At 35.5% G+C, this 17080-nt stretch overlaps 1 protein-coding gene across 2 annotated transcripts in view; it reads right to left on the reverse strand.

Annotated features, from left to right (window-relative positions):
- The window catches only part of LOC6048806 (nephrin), a 249070-nt gene extending 232906 nt beyond the window's left edge, over nt 1-16164 (reverse strand). Inside the window, exon 1 of one of the 2 annotated variants that reach the window (XM_038260505.1) lies at nt 14913-16164. The gene's annotated coding sequence lies outside the window, so the exon portion shown is untranslated. Of the gene's footprint in view, nt 1-14898 lie in introns of both variants that reach the window. The other variant, XM_038260504.1, reaches the window with a different exon arrangement.
- Between the last annotated feature and the right edge of the window lie 916 nt (nt 16165-17080).

Raw genomic sequence — 17080 nt, forward strand, 5'->3', positions numbered from 1 at the left:
TATTATGATAATTATGAAAAATGAAAATATTTTTATTTACAGCTTCCACGGGAAGACGCTCGCGCCCGTGCTGGAGAGTAAAAAAAGTTGCAGCGTTGCCAGGACGAGAATATCAGCACTAATAATTGAAAAGGGCGTAAAAAAGGAAAGTTGAAATTTTCCGGAAAACTGAATTCAAGGAAAGATTCATTAAAATTTCGCCCTTCCAATTTGCTTGCACTGAATTATGATGAGCAGAGCTCAGAAAGCAAAATGCCGGCAACGCCAAGCTTTCCCAAGCTGAATGTGCACTTTTTCTCAGGCGCGCTCATTCATCTGCACTACACTCGGCACTGAATGAACGCAACGGCTGCGGCGGTAAGCTAAATCGGATCGTTTTTGCTAGTGTTGTATGGAAAATCAAGGAAAACGGATCTGGAAGGATGATGCTCGTCCTTCTGCGTTCGGTTGATGTAATTCAGAGTGTTGAGTGGAGGAGTGCTGCAAAAATGTAAAATAGCTTACGGATGCTGGAAATGGCACAGCGGAAATGTTAAATGAATTATAAACAAATCGTTTGGGGAAGGAAGTTAATGAATGCATTGGACTGTTGCATTATTTGTTTTAGTGGAGAGAAATTCCACCAATAATGAGGTATTACAACTTTGATACCAATTAATGCTAGAAATAAGAAACGACCAGTCATTTTAAGATCATTATGTTTCTATAATAATGTTTTTTCCAGTGTTTTCATGAGTTAATGTTTTCAAAAATATTAAGGTTCCAAACGAGAATCTTTCCTGATAAAATTCTACGCCAAAAGTAACAAATCTGTACGATCCCGATAAATTCCATACAGTTGCTAGCGCAAATCATGATATAATTTACAACACAACAAGATGAGTCATTCTGTCTGTTACAAAAGTTCAAAACAAAGTAATCTCCACCACTCGTATGATGAATGGACGGACGTAACCATCTTTGCTCGCAATTATGGTTGAAAACTTTCCCGCAAACTTTGATGAAGTCTCCGACCGCAGAAAGAACCGTTTTCCGTGCGCGCACGGCCTACCTACCACGAAAACAAGCGTGAAAATGCGGCCCAAAAAAAACAAGGCGCTTTCACGAAGGAAAACGTATGCCATGTCGAGAAACAATCGTGCCTCGGCAGGAGGAAAAAAAAGAAGTAAAGTCATTCGGAATGCGCGCGACTCCCACACCCAGCGAAACAACTTAATAGCAAAACATTTGTCATCGCAAAGAGCCAGGGAAAAAGTCATTAAAAGTTTAAGGACCGAAAGCTCCGTTGTACACACCAGAGCCGAAAACGCCGACGACGACGACATTATTTCCTTCTTGTGTTCCACCGGGTTGTGTTCATAATAACCAGCGTCGTTCCGTTGGCGTATTTTTGTTTAGGGTATAACCAGCTTTATTTGGTGGACCAGACCGTGCTTTATTTTCGATTTTTTTTTGTCCCACCGGCAAATATGTGGAATACTTGCGTGCCAAAATGCTAGTAAAGATTATCGTCGCCGTAAGCAACATAAAAAAAGGAAAAACACCCCGCAAAACATAAGGATAAATAAAACATCATCACCGAAAAACATAGCCAAAGAGAGAAAATGTGTATAAAGAGAAAAACATAATTTTACCAAACCCATAACAACATCATTTTATTTTCAACTTTTCAAAAGACGACAAAAAGTGGGCTTGTGAACATCACAGCCAACCAACCATCATGAGAGTGCAAAGGACAGAGTATGGACCATTTGGAGAGTGGGTGGTGAAATGGGTGGGAAACACCAGCGACCGCACTCGGGCCCACTCAAATCGGGAATACGTGGAAAAATTTCATAACCATTTGAGTTACTCTGCTTGTAGGGTTTTGGGAATGAAAAATCGGTGCAGTTAAAAGTTCCGGTAAAATTTTTATCCACTCTACCATAAAAAAAAATCATTAGATTTGGGAACATTTCGGAAATCGGTCTTTTTTTAGAATTTTAATTTATGTACTTTTTAATCCGAATGAAACTTTTTTGGTGCCTTCAGTTTGCCCATGGGCAAGGAAGCCATTTTGCATCATTAGTTTGTCCATATAATTTCCATACAAATTTGGCAGCTGTCCATACAAAAATGATGTATGAAAATTCAAAAATCTGTATCTTTTGAAGGATTTTTTTGATCGATTTGGTGTCTTCAGCAAAGTTGTAGGTGGATATGGACTACACTGAAAAAAATGATACACGGTAAAAAAATTTGGTGATTTTTGCCTTCCTAACCTCACTGAGGCAAAGCTATAAAATCACTCGAAAAATGAACTTCTAAAATACACCTCTCAGATATACCTTCACGTATACCTATCGACTCAGAATCAAATTCTGAACAAATGTCTGTGGGGATGTGTGTAGACATGATTTTTTTCCACACAATTATCTCAGAACTGGCTGAACCGATTTTGGCCGGATCCGCCTTATTCTGTTCCTTTTGGGGTCCTCTAAGACCCTATTAAATTTTATGCTGTTTAGAAAAGTACTTTTAAAGTTATGCCATGGAAAAGTTTTTTTGTAGCTTCTAAAAAGGATGATTTTTGCCTAACCTCAAATGCTGGGTCTTTTTGCTAACGCGCGAGAGTCGCGCAGCATGCATATCGCCCGGTTGCCACATTGCTTAAGCAGTGTCTGCGTCTCTTCTGGAAAAAGTCTGTATTAATTATGTTGCTGAATACATCATTTTGTCTCGACAAAAATTCACACGAACTTTTTACTGAAATATACAGCTCATCAGACAATGTTTACTAAGCCTAGGGGGACAGCGTGCAATTCCATCGAGCACCTAATGTTGGCATATCAGCACCTTTATATTCAATTACAGCTTCCCTTTCACCTTTATTTTGGAGATTTGGTTTTAAAAGAATTGAAAATTGATGTTCTGGTAAAAAAATAATAATAAAAAAAATTGAATGAAAAAAAAAATAAAAAATTGAACAAAAAAAATAAATAAAAAAAAAAATAAAAAAAACCTTAAATTACTATTATTATTTAATATTACGCCCTTTTCAAATGTTTGTCTTGGTTCAAAAATTATGAAATTATTTTTTTCGAAAAGATCGGAAAATTTCACGAATGTTTCATATTTTAACATTGTAAATCTTACCATTAGTTGCTGAGATATCGACATTAGAAAACGGTGGGTTGTTTGGGTGAGACTTAGAAAACATCGATTTTCCTGTTTTTTTAACCTTTGCATGGCAATATCTCAGCAACTAAGGGTCGTATCAACAATGTTCAAAATCGCAAAATATAGAGAATTTTCTCAGCTTTTCAAAAATATATTTTTTCAATTGTGGGCAAACATGTGCACTAATGAAAAAATGGAAAACTGCGAATTTTTCAAAAAAGTCACCTAAAAATGGATTTAACTTGAAAACGAAGCACTTTATCTCAAATTCAGTACAATACTTTTTGATTGCAAATTTAATTTTATATTAAAAAATGAAGTTGAAAAATGTTTGCGACCAATATTTCGATTTTTTGAAAAAATCAGTATTGATCCAAAAATTCATAACTCGCTCAAAGATTTTTTGCACAACCTGAAAATTTCTGAAAAGTTGGCATTTGATGTCCTCTAAAACATATCAAAAAATAAAAAAAATAGTGTTTTTTGTAAATCAAGTTTAAGTGAAAAAAAGTTAAATAAAAAATCACCAAATTTTTTTTACCGTGTATCATTTTTTTCAGTGTAGTCCATATCCATATCTACAACTTTGCCGAAGACACCAAATCGATCAAAAAATTCCTTCAAAAGATACAGATTTTTGAATTTTCATACATCGTTTTTGTATGGACAGCTGCCAAATTTGTATGGAAAATTATATGGACAAACTAATGATGCAAAATGGCTTCTTTGGGCATACCAAAGGCACCAAAAAAGTTTCAGTCGGATTAAAAAATACAAAAAAAATCGAATGACCGAAATCTGAGCGAACTGCTCTATTAAGAAATTTCGTTCAGACGTGAATAAAAGCGACAATTTCTTCTAATTTGATGTGTTAAAATTGTACAGTGTAATTTCAATAATGGCACGGTATGGCGAGAGCCAAATATTATAAATCGAGATGACCCTTGTGAAGTAGCCATGGCAGATGTACAGATAAATCTATATTATACAGATTTTTCGATTTACAGATTTTTATAAAATTATTAATTTTTAACTTTTTGTAATTTAGTAATTGAATGTTTTAATATGATTTAGAAGCTTAAATCGGCAGTAAAAAAAAAAACTTATATATACAGATTTATTTTTAAGAAAATACAGATCTCCCATAAAGTAATGTGGCATCGTTGCTTGGAAGATTTATACGTAGAAAGTTGTGTTCTACCTTCTTGGTTAAGAATAATTCCGATTCAAATTCGTTCAGCCAAATCCGAGAAAAACCTGTGAATATTTTTGATAAAAAAATGTTTTTTTTTTGAAAAATCAGCGATCACAAACATTTTCACAAATACAAAATACAAATCCCGCTCGATGGTATTTGCAAAATAAAGAAAAACTCCACAAAGTAGAAAAAAACTCAGAAAAGCGAGGAGAATCTTCATTACAATTGCTTGAGTTTCCACACTTTCCTATCTAGTCTCGGAGATAAAAAGCCGCCCGAACCTGAAACATGGACGGGGCCGGTTTTGTGCGGTTTTCGTGGGCGGGACGGAAAAAGTTTATCACAGTTTTTCCGTTTTCACTGTTCCCAGTCGATTTTCCCCGTTTTTTTTTTGTTTGTGTGTGTGTGTTGCTTTGCCGGTATTTCTCAACTCCAAATGCCTACACTGCCTTCGTTTGGCGGTGTGATTTTTCTTTGGGTTGGAGCTTTTTTTTTCGGTTGCATGCCGATGGTTCCAATTTTTTTCTCAGGGTTAGCTGGAGCTACAAAGTAGATTGCCTTGTTTTGAAGTAGAAAGATAATTTAAATTTATTTGAACCCATTTGCGGTTGAATTTATCTTTTTGGGTCGTTCTTAAAGCTTTCGGGGAAATATAAGAAGCTTAAAAAATTGCTCCTAGAAAAAGGCTAATTACCATGACATTTCGTAGAAAGCCGATTGCATGATTTTGCTAAACTAAGTTGTTCTCAGAAACAAACAAATCACATTTTGCATCAATGTTTGTCAAACAAGCAAGAGTCAATTAGGCACAGCCCAAATCGCTCTTTGAATAACAAATTGATGCAATTCATCGACACGGATCGCCACGAATTCGGAGCAAATCCTCTTATCGAATGTCACCCACATGCCTCGCCGCCATAGTCTGCTCAAAGTGGATCAATATTATACACCGGTTGTTGCCGTCGCTTGACAATCTGTGCAATTTACCAAATTGGACGCGCGGGTCGACGACGCCGAGGTGCCCAAATCTGTCCATTTCGGAGAATTTAAATACCGCGGTTAAACGATCAGAAATGGACGACGAAACTCGCTGACACTAACGGCTTATCATTTAATTAGCACATCATAATCATTATCGTCAACGGAAATTCACTCGCCGAAAGTCAACACGACCGCCTCCCACATAATGCGGAGAGCTGTGTTTATTGGAAGCTGCTTAAGTCGCGTCGCGTCGGTGGTGGGACATTTCCAAATTTGGTGGTATTTATCAATCGGTGATTTTGAGCAGGCACTTAATGGGTTCGGGGTGAGCACATTTCATAAATTTGACCATTTGAGAGGGAGAGAGAGTTAGAGTGGAATTCAATCGGCATTATAAGTTGTGGATATTTATTTAGTTACCCGAGCAGACGGAAATAACTTGGGAATAACATTTTTTGAAATATGAAAATACTACACCCAAAACTGGCAGCGCTAGTCCGAGAGAATGATGGTCTCGAGTCGAGAAAATAGTGGTACCATTCACGGACGCAGAGAACACAGCTCGAGATGGGCGATAGAACTATTCTCTCGAGGTTCATTTGCAAAAAAAGTTCATCCGTCAAACAAAAAACCAAAAGTGTCGACTACGGGAATCGAACCAGAGACCTTTGACAAACCAATCCAATGACTTAGCTGCCTCGGCCACCACAGCTTGGTGACCAAGGAGAAGTCAGAAGTCGATGTATGACACTTGTTGGAGATTTATTGATTCAACTAACGAATGAACTCATTTGTTATGATGGTGTGAGTTGGTACCATTATTCTATCGATTTTGGCACTGAGCCCTCAATAAATTTTGAGAGAACGATTATCTCGATTCTGAATTTTGGGTGTAAGAACACAAATGCCAGTTTGCATCATTTTTAGCAGCTAGCGATACGCAAATGTTATCAATTCTTTCGAATTTAACGATCAGTTCGATACAGTTGAAAAGAACAACACAAAAAATAGTGACACTTTTGCAATTGTTTGATTTCATTTTATAATTTTGTACAACAGTCAAGTCTCACGTTGCCGATTTTCTCTATCTCAATATTTCTCCATCGGTCGATTGTTTGTTCAGTCCCTTCAAATTGCATTTGCATTTCTCAACCTCGGAAACTTCCTACCTTGATGATCCTTTTGGTTTAACTTTACAGTGAAAATAAGCTAATTTTGTAAGGTTGATAATGTGGATCGTTGAATATTACCTCATTTTTTAGTAGAATAGATTTTTGATTGATTTGATGATCATTAAAGTTGTATCTTATGATAACTTTTGACTTTAAAAAATAGGTACACGGAAAAAAAGTTCCGATTTTTATTTGAATTCCCAAAATATGTATTTTTGTAAGTTTTGATTATTTTCATATGTTTAAGGGTACTAAAAAAGACATCTTTTGAGCCATAGTGCGTCAAGGAGCAAAATCTGGGTTAGGAGATATGAATGAGAATGATGTTTTTTTTTAAATTACGAAAATCTGGACAACAAAAACTACTAAATATCATTTGTTTATGCAAAATTTGGTTTGCAAACGAAAAGTACTTTGCATTTTTTATAAAATGTAGGTATTTATGTTTGATACCTTCTCATTTTTTGTGCATTTGAACCTTCTACAACCCAACCCCGCCTTTAGACGGGCTTCGATCTAAAAAAATAGCCAAAAATCAAATTTCCAATCAATTTTTGATGTTGAAAAAGCTTTGGAAAGAAGAAGTTTTAGAAAATTTTTGGGATGGATCTTTACTAGTTTTATGTAACTTTGACAATGCACTATGGTCCAGATCGCAAAATTAAGAGCGAGTTTTTCACCGATGTGAAACAGGTCGTATCGAGGTGCTCCGATTTGGATGAAACTTTCAGCGTTTGTTTGTCTATGCATGAGATGAACTCATGCCAAATATGAGCCCTCTACGACAAAGGGAAGTGGGGTAAAACGGGCATTGAAGTTTGAGGTCCAAAACACATGAAAAATCTTAAAATTGCTCGCATTTCCGTAAAACTTCATCAATTCCAACTCTCTTAGATGCATTCGAAAGGTCTTTTGAAGCCCTTCAAAATGTGCTATAGACATCCAGGATTGGTTTGACTTTTTCTCATAGCTTTTGCAAATTACTGTTAAAAATTGATTTTTTTGAAACCTTAATAACTTTTGGCAACAGCCTTTAACACCCATACTCCCATAGGTCAAAAGTTAGGGAATTTCATGGAATATAAGCCTACGGTATTAACTTTTTGGCCAATCGCAGTTTTTCTCATAGTTTTTCGATTTTTCTAGAACAAACATTTTACAACGTTAGTTTTTGCCCTGTAGGCCAAGAAGACGGCACTTTTTGGTCTCAATTTTGTCATATTCGGAATCCTCGGTCAATTTCACGTAAGTTAGAAGTATTGGAGTTGTAATTTTGATTTAAAAAATAATTAAATAAAACATTTTTGAAAAAAGAAATAGATCTTATTTACCCTATGATCAATACGTCAAATGCTGTATCAAGTAGGCGAAAACTTGTTTACCCCTAATCCGACAAAATTCTAAATAATATTTTAATTAATTCTAAATGGCATTTTTTCCAATCAAATTCAAAATTCCAACACCTCAATCTAATGTAAAATTTTCTGAGGATTCCGAATATGTCAAAATTGAGACCAAAAAGTGCCGCTATGGAGGCCTACAGAGCAAAAACTAACGTTGTAAAATGTTTGTTCTAGAAAAATCGAAAAACTATGAGAAAAACTGCGATTGGCCAAAAAGTTAATACCGTAGGCTTATAGTCCATGAAATTCCCTAACTTTTGACCTATGGGAGTATGGGTGTTGGAGGCTGTTGCCAAAAGTTATTAAGGTTTTAAAAAATTCAATTTTTAACAGTAATTTGCAAAAGCTATGAGAAAAAGTCAAACCAATCCTGGATGTCTATAGCACATTTTGAAGGGCTTCAAAAGACCTTTCGAATGCATCTAAGAGAGTTGGAATTGATGAAGTTTTACGGAAATGCGAGCAATTTTAAGATTTTTCATGTGTTTTGGACCTCAAACTTCAATGCCCGTTTTACCCCACTTCCCTTTGTCGTAGAGGGCTCATATTTGGCATGAGTTCATCTCATGCATAGACAAACAAACGCTGAAAGTTTCATCCAAATCGGAGCAACTCGATACGACCTCTAGAACAAACCGAGCAGAATCTACAAATACTGCCTCTTAAGTGGAAAACGGATTTTCCGAAAAATTGTGATGTTTTGGAGCTTTGGTGTCTTCAGAATAGTTATTGCAAATGAAAAGGGGCAACTTTTGGTTTGGTTGAAAATTAGGGTGGTTCACTATTAGGGTAAATTTGAAAATCTACACAGCAAAAAAAGTGTAAATTTGGAAGGTGTAATTTTAGAAGGTTGAATATTACCGCTTTTATGATGCAATTTTACCTCAATTTAGACTGAAAATGCGACATAACACCAGAATATTGTTGAAATTACACATTTTCAGAGGTAAAATTACACATTTTTTTCTGACATAAAAGATATTACCATGATTTTTTTTCTGTGTAACTATTTAGGAATATTTTTGGGAATTTTTTTGTCTTCTTAAAAGTTGTTGGGCTTACCAATCCAAGCCACTTTGTCGAAGACACCAAAATTTTATCTCGTAATCTACGCCTTATATGATCAAATTTATAGAAAGCATCTGAGTAAATCTTCAAAAATAAGTTTTTTGAACTTGGTAATTCAGGGTTTAGTTTTAGAGAAAAGTGATGTTCTGAGCACTTTTAGAGCACCAAAAAACAAACATTTTTAATTTTTGACAGGTCAATTTGGACTTAAGGGTCAAAAGTTACAGGCATTTAAGGCAAAATAGATGCAAATTTAAAACTTAAATATCTCGAAAAGGCACAAGCCAAATTTTAAGCATCAGATTGCATTTGATAGGGGAGATCCAGCACTACAAACGCTGAAAAAATCTCAGGGGTGTTTTTCTTTAAACTCGAGATATCTTCTTTTGAAAAAGTATAATTTTCAAGGAAAAACCATACGGGACCACCCTAACGGAATTCTAAATTTTTCTAAATATTTGTTTTTCCATGTAATTTTGCCCGCTGAATCTAAATCTGTCCTCAGAATAGACCAAAATTGTCATAAAAACTATTTTTGGTCATGTTATGGGTTTAAACGAAAATTTTACATGGAAACACAAAATATATTTGGAAAAAAAATCGAATTTCGTTAGGGTGGTCCCGTATGGTTTTCCCTTGAAAATTGTACTTTTTCAAATGAAGATATCTCGAGTTAAAAGAAAAACACCCCTGAGATTTTTTCAGCGTTTGTAGTACTGGATCTCCCCTTTCAAATGCAACCTGGTGCTTAAAATTTGGCTTGAGCCGTTTCGAGATATTTAAGTTTCAAATTTCCATCTTTTTACGTTAAAACGCTTGTAACTTTTGACCCTGAATTCCTGACTCAACCCTGAATTACCACGCTCAAAAAACAGATATTTTGCTCAGATGCTTTCTATAAATTTGGTCATAAAAGGCTTAGATTATAAGATAAAATTTTGATGTCTTCGGCAAAGTTGCTTGGATTGGTAAGGCCATCAACTTTTTTGTAGACAAAAATATTCCTGAAAAGTTAGATTTTCAAAATCACCCTTATGGTGAACCACAATAATTTTCAACCAAACCAAAAGTTGCCCCTTTTCATTTGCAACAACTCTTCTGAAGCCACCAAAGGTCCAAAACATCACCATTTTTTGGAAAATCCGTTTTCCACTTAATTTTGCGATCTGAATCACTGTGCAATGTTTTCAAAAATGACATTTTTTCTTGGGTTCACTTGGCTTTGTTTTTTACTTATCTTTCCTATATTTAGGTAATAGGAAGTATGGTAAAAAGAAGTATGCAATAATTTTTAATAGTATTTCAGACCATTCCTCTACGCATTTTTTTTCAATTTTAAAACAAGCTGAATTTTTGAAATGTTCTAGAAATTAATAATTATGCGTGCAATTTCCAAATTTCGTATTTTTGATCAAATTAAATATTTTGTTTTGTTGATGAAATCATCATTAAATATATTCTATGCAAAATTTAAAGAGCTCAAATTGTTTGCAATGATTCAATCAAATGCAATCAATCATTGCTCTCAATTTGCGAAGTGCTCTTTTGAATCTGCTCCAAAAACATAATAATAACACCCACGATCAATAGCAAAATAAAGCGCCATGAAAAATTGCAAAGCTCCAATTGAGTTTTATTGTTTCACAAGTACCGTTGTTCTCACACCTTTGAGTAGATCTCACTTTATTAGCAGATCACTACCACCCACTCGAACAATCCAAATCACATCCCACCCACACACCCACTCGTGGAACCCAATTATCACACAATAAAGCACCCCCCCCCCCCTCCAACCACCGTCATCGCACTTCCGTTCCACAATCTAATCAGAAGAAAAGTTTATTCTAAGTACAGCGTTGCACACACACACACAGGCACATTCGCACACACTCACAGATAAATTGAATAATACGAAGCTTATAAATTGGGTGATTGGCACATTCTGAGTGTGTGTATTTGTATGTACAGAAACGCATATAAATGTATAAATCCCAGCGGCAAGCAATTTTCTTGTTGTGCAAGGTTCGGTTGTGGAAAAGCTCTCGAGCAACGGGGTGGATGGAAATGAACGATAATTTACGCCTAATTGGGAAAAAAAAGTTTTCTGGCATGTGTGCATCAAACAAAATCCAGGCTAATAAGGTAGAAGGTAGGGGGGTGGTGGGAGGTGTGACGACGACCACGGGGTTTTGCGCTGATAATATGCGCTCGGGAAGAACGCCTAAAGTGGGTGGAATAATAATGAAATTATGAATTTTCCGAGCCCAGCAATGATGGCATGCTCGTGGTTGTGTGTGTGTGTGTGTGTGTTGCGGTGTGTTGAGCTTTCGTCGTGCAAAAGTTCTTCGTCTCTATTGAGTTACATCCTGCAGTTTATGGTGGTTGGGCGGAGAGGGCGCGGGACGGGAAACCGTTTCCGTTTCCTATCAAAACTCGCTCGGTGGCCCCAGCTGCTGCTGCTGCTCAAAGCTCAAAGCAGGAAAAGTGTAAGCAGAATGGAACAATTTACATGCCTCGGAGAGGCAAAACTGTTGATACACCTGATACGTATCAAGTTGTTGAAAGTGTGGTTAAGTTGTAACATTGAAGATTAAGAGTCCCTCGCTTCCTCGCCCCCTCACACACACAGACACACTTTGAGGTTGGTTTTATATTCACACGCATCCCCCCGATCAAAGTTGCTTAAGCCCCCGATCCAGATTACGTAACTAATGCCTGTTGGCCACAGGAAGTCGACTAGCTCTAGTTTGTTTGTCATGACATCTTATCTAAAGAAGTTCTGGTATGCATACAGTGAGGATTTAATCGGCTTTTCAAGATTAATATCGATTTAATTTGCTCCAATTATGAACGCCAAATGGGAATCAAACAGAGAGCAGCATGTGTTTATTTGAGTTTTAAATTATTTCAGCAAACGCTAAATCAAGAAATGCTAAGCAATGCCAAAGTTAGCCCTAGATTCAACAATAATCTTGAATTGAATCGTGAAAACTTAAATTTGTGCGTTGTGGTTGAACGATAAAACGAACAACTAAACAAATTACGAGACAATTATTTCACTGTATTAAACTTTTTTTTAAATTCTGTTTGGAAAATATTTTCTTTTTTTCACAGTAAAAAAAATCATGGTATTATTACATCTGGGAAGGAGTACAATTTTTATGTCAGAAAAATTTGTAATTTTACCTCTGAAATTGTGTATTTTTACCACTTTACTGACGTAATGTCACTTTTTAAGTCTAAATTAAGGTAAAATTACATCATAGAAGAGGTAATATTTTACCTTCCAAAATTAAAACTAATATATAAGAGCAGAACAGTTCAATGTAGTACTCATTTGGATACTGAAAATGGATAGTTATTCAATAAATTGTAAAAAAAACAATTATCTGTTGAGGTTAACCGAATTGAATGAATTCGAAATTGTTAAAAAATCAATGATTTGGAACCAGTATCGAAAAGTGTTACCTTTCTTTTTTTTAAAAAAAAAAAGCATTTTATTTAAAGTGTTTCTATTCCGATCTGTTCTTTTTTTTGTGGAGAAAAGTAGGCTATTCCAGCAATCTAGAATGCAAGGAAAAGTATGTAGTTTCACGACGGAATAGCTGTTATTTTTGACCATGTAAGCCAAATTTTCAAAATCTTTGTGGCAAAAGTATATTGCGATACTCACAAACTATTTCAGTTCCTCAACTGCCAAAGATTAAAATATTCTACATTTAATTATTATTTCTTTTGCTTACCTCTGCTTTTATTCTTCTAGATAGTTTTATAGTTTGGTTCATAATAAAAATTTAAATTTTAAATTCGAGTATTTAAGTATTTCCAACAGAAATAATCAGCTTATTATTAATATTTATGTTTTGTCGTTAATTTGGAAAAATATAAATAAGTTTTTACACAAAAATCGTATCCAATTTCACAAAAAAATAAGGAGCTTTACCAGCAAATTCGTTAAAAATTCCTCATATTCAACGAACATTTAGCCCATCAAAAGATATGCATTCTTAAGAAATGAAGTGGGGCAGGCCACATCATAGTGTTTCTTGTGCATGTCAGCTTGTAAGTGCAAATTTTATTATTCAAATGGACATTTTCTAGATTTTTTTTTAAATTATCCTCGAAACATAATAAATCTAATTTTTAGGACAATAAAAAAAAACCTATACATTCCATTAAAAGTATTTTGGGAGAAAAAAGTTAAATAAACTAAGATTAGAAATTTTAATAATAACAAGTTTCTCACACAAAAATCATTACTTATCGTTTTTGTTTTTGTGTGAGAAACTAGGAGAGAAACTTTGTGAGAAAAGCCACTAAAACTGATTTTATAGCATGAATCTTACAATTTAAAATTTACTGAGCAAGCCCAACATTTTGAAATGGCTGAAATTTCTTATTTTTTGCCTTTTAAAATATGGAGCTTGTTATTTTAACTTCTAAATTAATTCGTTTCTAAATATTTTTCAATGCTCCGTAAATCGAGGGGCAAAATATAATTTCAATAAACTTTAACCGACTGAAAACAATTTGAAATGCATTTTCCTGCGTTTAAAATCATATTTAGCGTGTCTGGGAACGATCAAAAATATATTAAATTTTAATGGAATTATAATGTACAGCACCGCAAAAAGGTTTTTTTTTCTATTGTTGTTTTCTTCAATACTTGGATATTTTAAAAACTAATGATTGCAAAACAACTGAATGGTGAAAAAATATAACCCTTTTTCAATCAAAATGATTATACTTCGGATTGCAATTTTTTTTTTGTTTGCTCCCACCCCCTTTGACTTTGGCTAGAGTTGAGGGATATAAACAATGCAATGGCCTTATGTTGATGAAAATGAGTACCAAATATCACAGTTTTTTTTTAATATTGAAAATAAAACTAATACTTTGCTAGTTGAAAAATGAGGGCCAATCAGATAGCATTGAAAAAAAAAACATTTGTTTACAAAATTCAAAAGAGGCTGAATATAAACAACCAACAGTCAAATCAATAGACTATTTTACTTCAAAAGTATTATTAAATAGCAACATTAAAATTATAAGGAAAAAATCTTTAAAATGTCCATAAACTGATGCTACCCATTTTTCAGAATTTTCCGCAAAAAAAAAGTATTTTGACAAAAAAAAAAATTTTTTGCGAGACATCGACAAATTTCAAATATTCTTAACTGATTCAATCATGCTGGTTTTAGTATTTTCAGTTGATTGCAAAACTGTTTGCACTGAAATTATGAAATTTTTTGTTCCCGAACATTGAAAAATTGAGCAAAGGCTTACACACAACAGTTTAATAATAAAAGTTAATTATCTTTTCAAAATTTATCAACAACTTCACCTAATTAAAGTTAAAATATCAAGTGAATCGATTCGATTTTTGAACCATGACCTTTAAAATGAATGACTGCATTTTTTATATTAAAAATCATGTTTGTCTAACCCTATTGACTCGAATTTCACTTGTTTGCTCACAAAATTAACAATTCTCGGGTTAGTTTTCAAAAGGTCGCGTGTTGTAAACAGAGCCGTTTTTCGATCGGTTTTTGATCAATTTACGATCTACCAAATTCAAAAATGCTTTAGATTGTTCATCTGCTCGTCCTGTTGATATTGTTTACTGGAAAAACAGTGAAAAATTGATTTATTTCAGAGAAACAAAAAATTAAATAATTTTCGGAGGTTGCAATGGCTCATACGACGTATTGCAAACAAACCAGAGAATTGCTTATTTTTACAATATCGTATAGGTGAAGGAGATCAACATAAATTAACCATTATGTTGCCAAAATTACTTGGTTATAAAATCTAGTCATAAGGGAAATATTGTACCTAAAATACCCTTTCAATAATGGATTTCAGATTTAAAAAAACCTATTGTATTGTAACGATTGAAAAGTAAAATCATAATTACCGTTATTTATTCACCTTATCTTAACTGCACAATTGACTCTTTCAGCACAATGCACAATAACGGTTCGCCAAAGAATCAATTACTCGATGAGAGAACCTTTCAGTCCACCAACAAACACACTCGATCCAGCTGAATTATTCACTGACATCCATTTAGAATTTTTTTCTCCACCACCATTCTTCAGCAATTACATTCCGAGTGCAAATCACGGGTGCAACGCTCGCGTGCCTCCACAAACGCCCATTTCCGACGGGAAACCACCCACCCACTCACACACTTGAGCCTGTGTGTATTGACTTTTAATTTTCCATTTTCCACACACACGCACACACACACTCGAGCAATTTCCTGACTGGAAAGCGCGCGCTTTTTTTTTCGCCCTCCCCCAACTGCTTTTAATCACTGCAATCAACTGGTGCTTTTCGCATCCTTGCCCGCCAAGACAAACATGTCAATTGAATATTTTTGTTGTTGTTGTTTTTCCTCCGTGATGAACGTGCACTTTCACCGAAATCCAATTGATTTATATTTTGTTTAATTTTTTTGTGAGGTTGCGCGCTTTCGATATCCAATGAGAAACGCATTAATCAATCCAATTATTCGTTGGTTTATTTTTTCATTTTTCCTCTTTTCACCGGGAATCAATTTCACACAAATTCGATTGCACGATCCTTGAGCTGTTGAGTGTGTGAAACCCCCACACTCGTTTTTCACCGCCAAACAATTCCGTCGTTTTTCAACGCTTCTCCTAGTGCTGCCCCACTCCTTTTGTGGTTTACTGGACCGCAAGTAATCCAGTTATCCCGGCACCGGGTGTAGTAAGGGTTGTCGTAACTCCTTTTTCGTTGCAAGCTCACTCACTAATCGATTAGCTTCGAGAGTGACCGAGCCAGAAAAGAAAACGAAAGCAAAACATAACACCACTTTTGTATCACCACCACCACCACCACCACCAAGGTATTGTCGATCCCCACCAGGTGAGCTAAATTTATTAGAACTTTCCCCCCTAACAGCTTTCTATTTGTTTATCCTGGCGAATGCACACAGACAAACACACACACCCTCTCGTACGACGACGACGACGACGTCCTTGCTTGAGTCTACACACGCGACCTAAGGGTAGGTCCTGTACTCCAGTCCCTTGCTGGTAGCACTGTCTGTGTGTGTGTGTGTGTTCTAGATTCACCGAGAACCCGAAAGTCGATTCTACGGACGACTTGTTCAACGACCGCGGACGCGGCGATGTGACGCGCTTCAAAGTTTAACCTGCACTGAGTCGCGGACACCGGCGGAGGCACGCTTCAAAGCGATGTTCAGCGCGACCACTTTATGCTTGCAGCATAGCAAGGAGGATTCTCTCTCCGCCTCTTTGTGAATGTGAATGGCTCTGTGAGAGAAAGTGAGTCAAGAGAGAGATGGAAAACTTTGTACTAAAAACTCGTGCACGCCGATTGCTCTCCAATTCTCTCTCCGAGAAGTGGCGACACGCGAATGGGAGACTCTTGTGGTGAGTTTGAGCATGCTTTGAGTGGTGAATATTTCTTTGTTTTGAGGGAGGGTGGAATGCGTTTATGTTTTTGTTTTGATCTGGGTATTCTACTGGGATGCATGTGTTGAAGAGGTCAAGTCCAATCAACTGGGCGGATGTTGACGGTACGTATAAATATTTCTGAAGCAACATTTGAAAAGGGCGCATAACCATGTTGACAGGTTGAACTATTTTGCAAATTCCGAGACAACAGGTCACTATTTCACAAAACCCTTAGTGTTTGGAAGATAGCTGGAGAAGCCAGCTATTGTTTACCTCTTTTAGTTCTATTAAAAAGTTGAAATTAGCCTGAGAATAAGCAAAACAGTTCAAACATTCAAAATGCTTATCTGCCCTTTTCTCATGTTACTCCAGATTTTTTATATCAAGAGTTTTTTAATAGGTCCTACAAACATATCTGGAACAACATTTAAAAGGTGCGGTACGACATTGTTCTTACGACCTTTCATTACACGCGTTTAAATGGGACGAATGGCCGTAAGAGCAATGTCGTACAGCCAATTTCAAATGTTGCTCCAGATATGATACACAATAGCTAATAGGACTTTTTCAAAAGAAAAACGCTATAGATATGCTACTTCTTATTGCTTTTTTAAGCCGGACATTCACTAACACTCAAAATATTTTTTTAAA

Source organism: Culex quinquefasciatus, chromosome 3 (assembly GCF_015732765.1).
Source record: "Culex quinquefasciatus strain JHB chromosome 3, VPISU_Cqui_1.0_pri_paternal, whole genome shotgun sequence".
NCBI classification, from domain to species: Eukaryota; Metazoa; Arthropoda; class Insecta; order Diptera; family Culicidae; genus Culex; species Culex quinquefasciatus.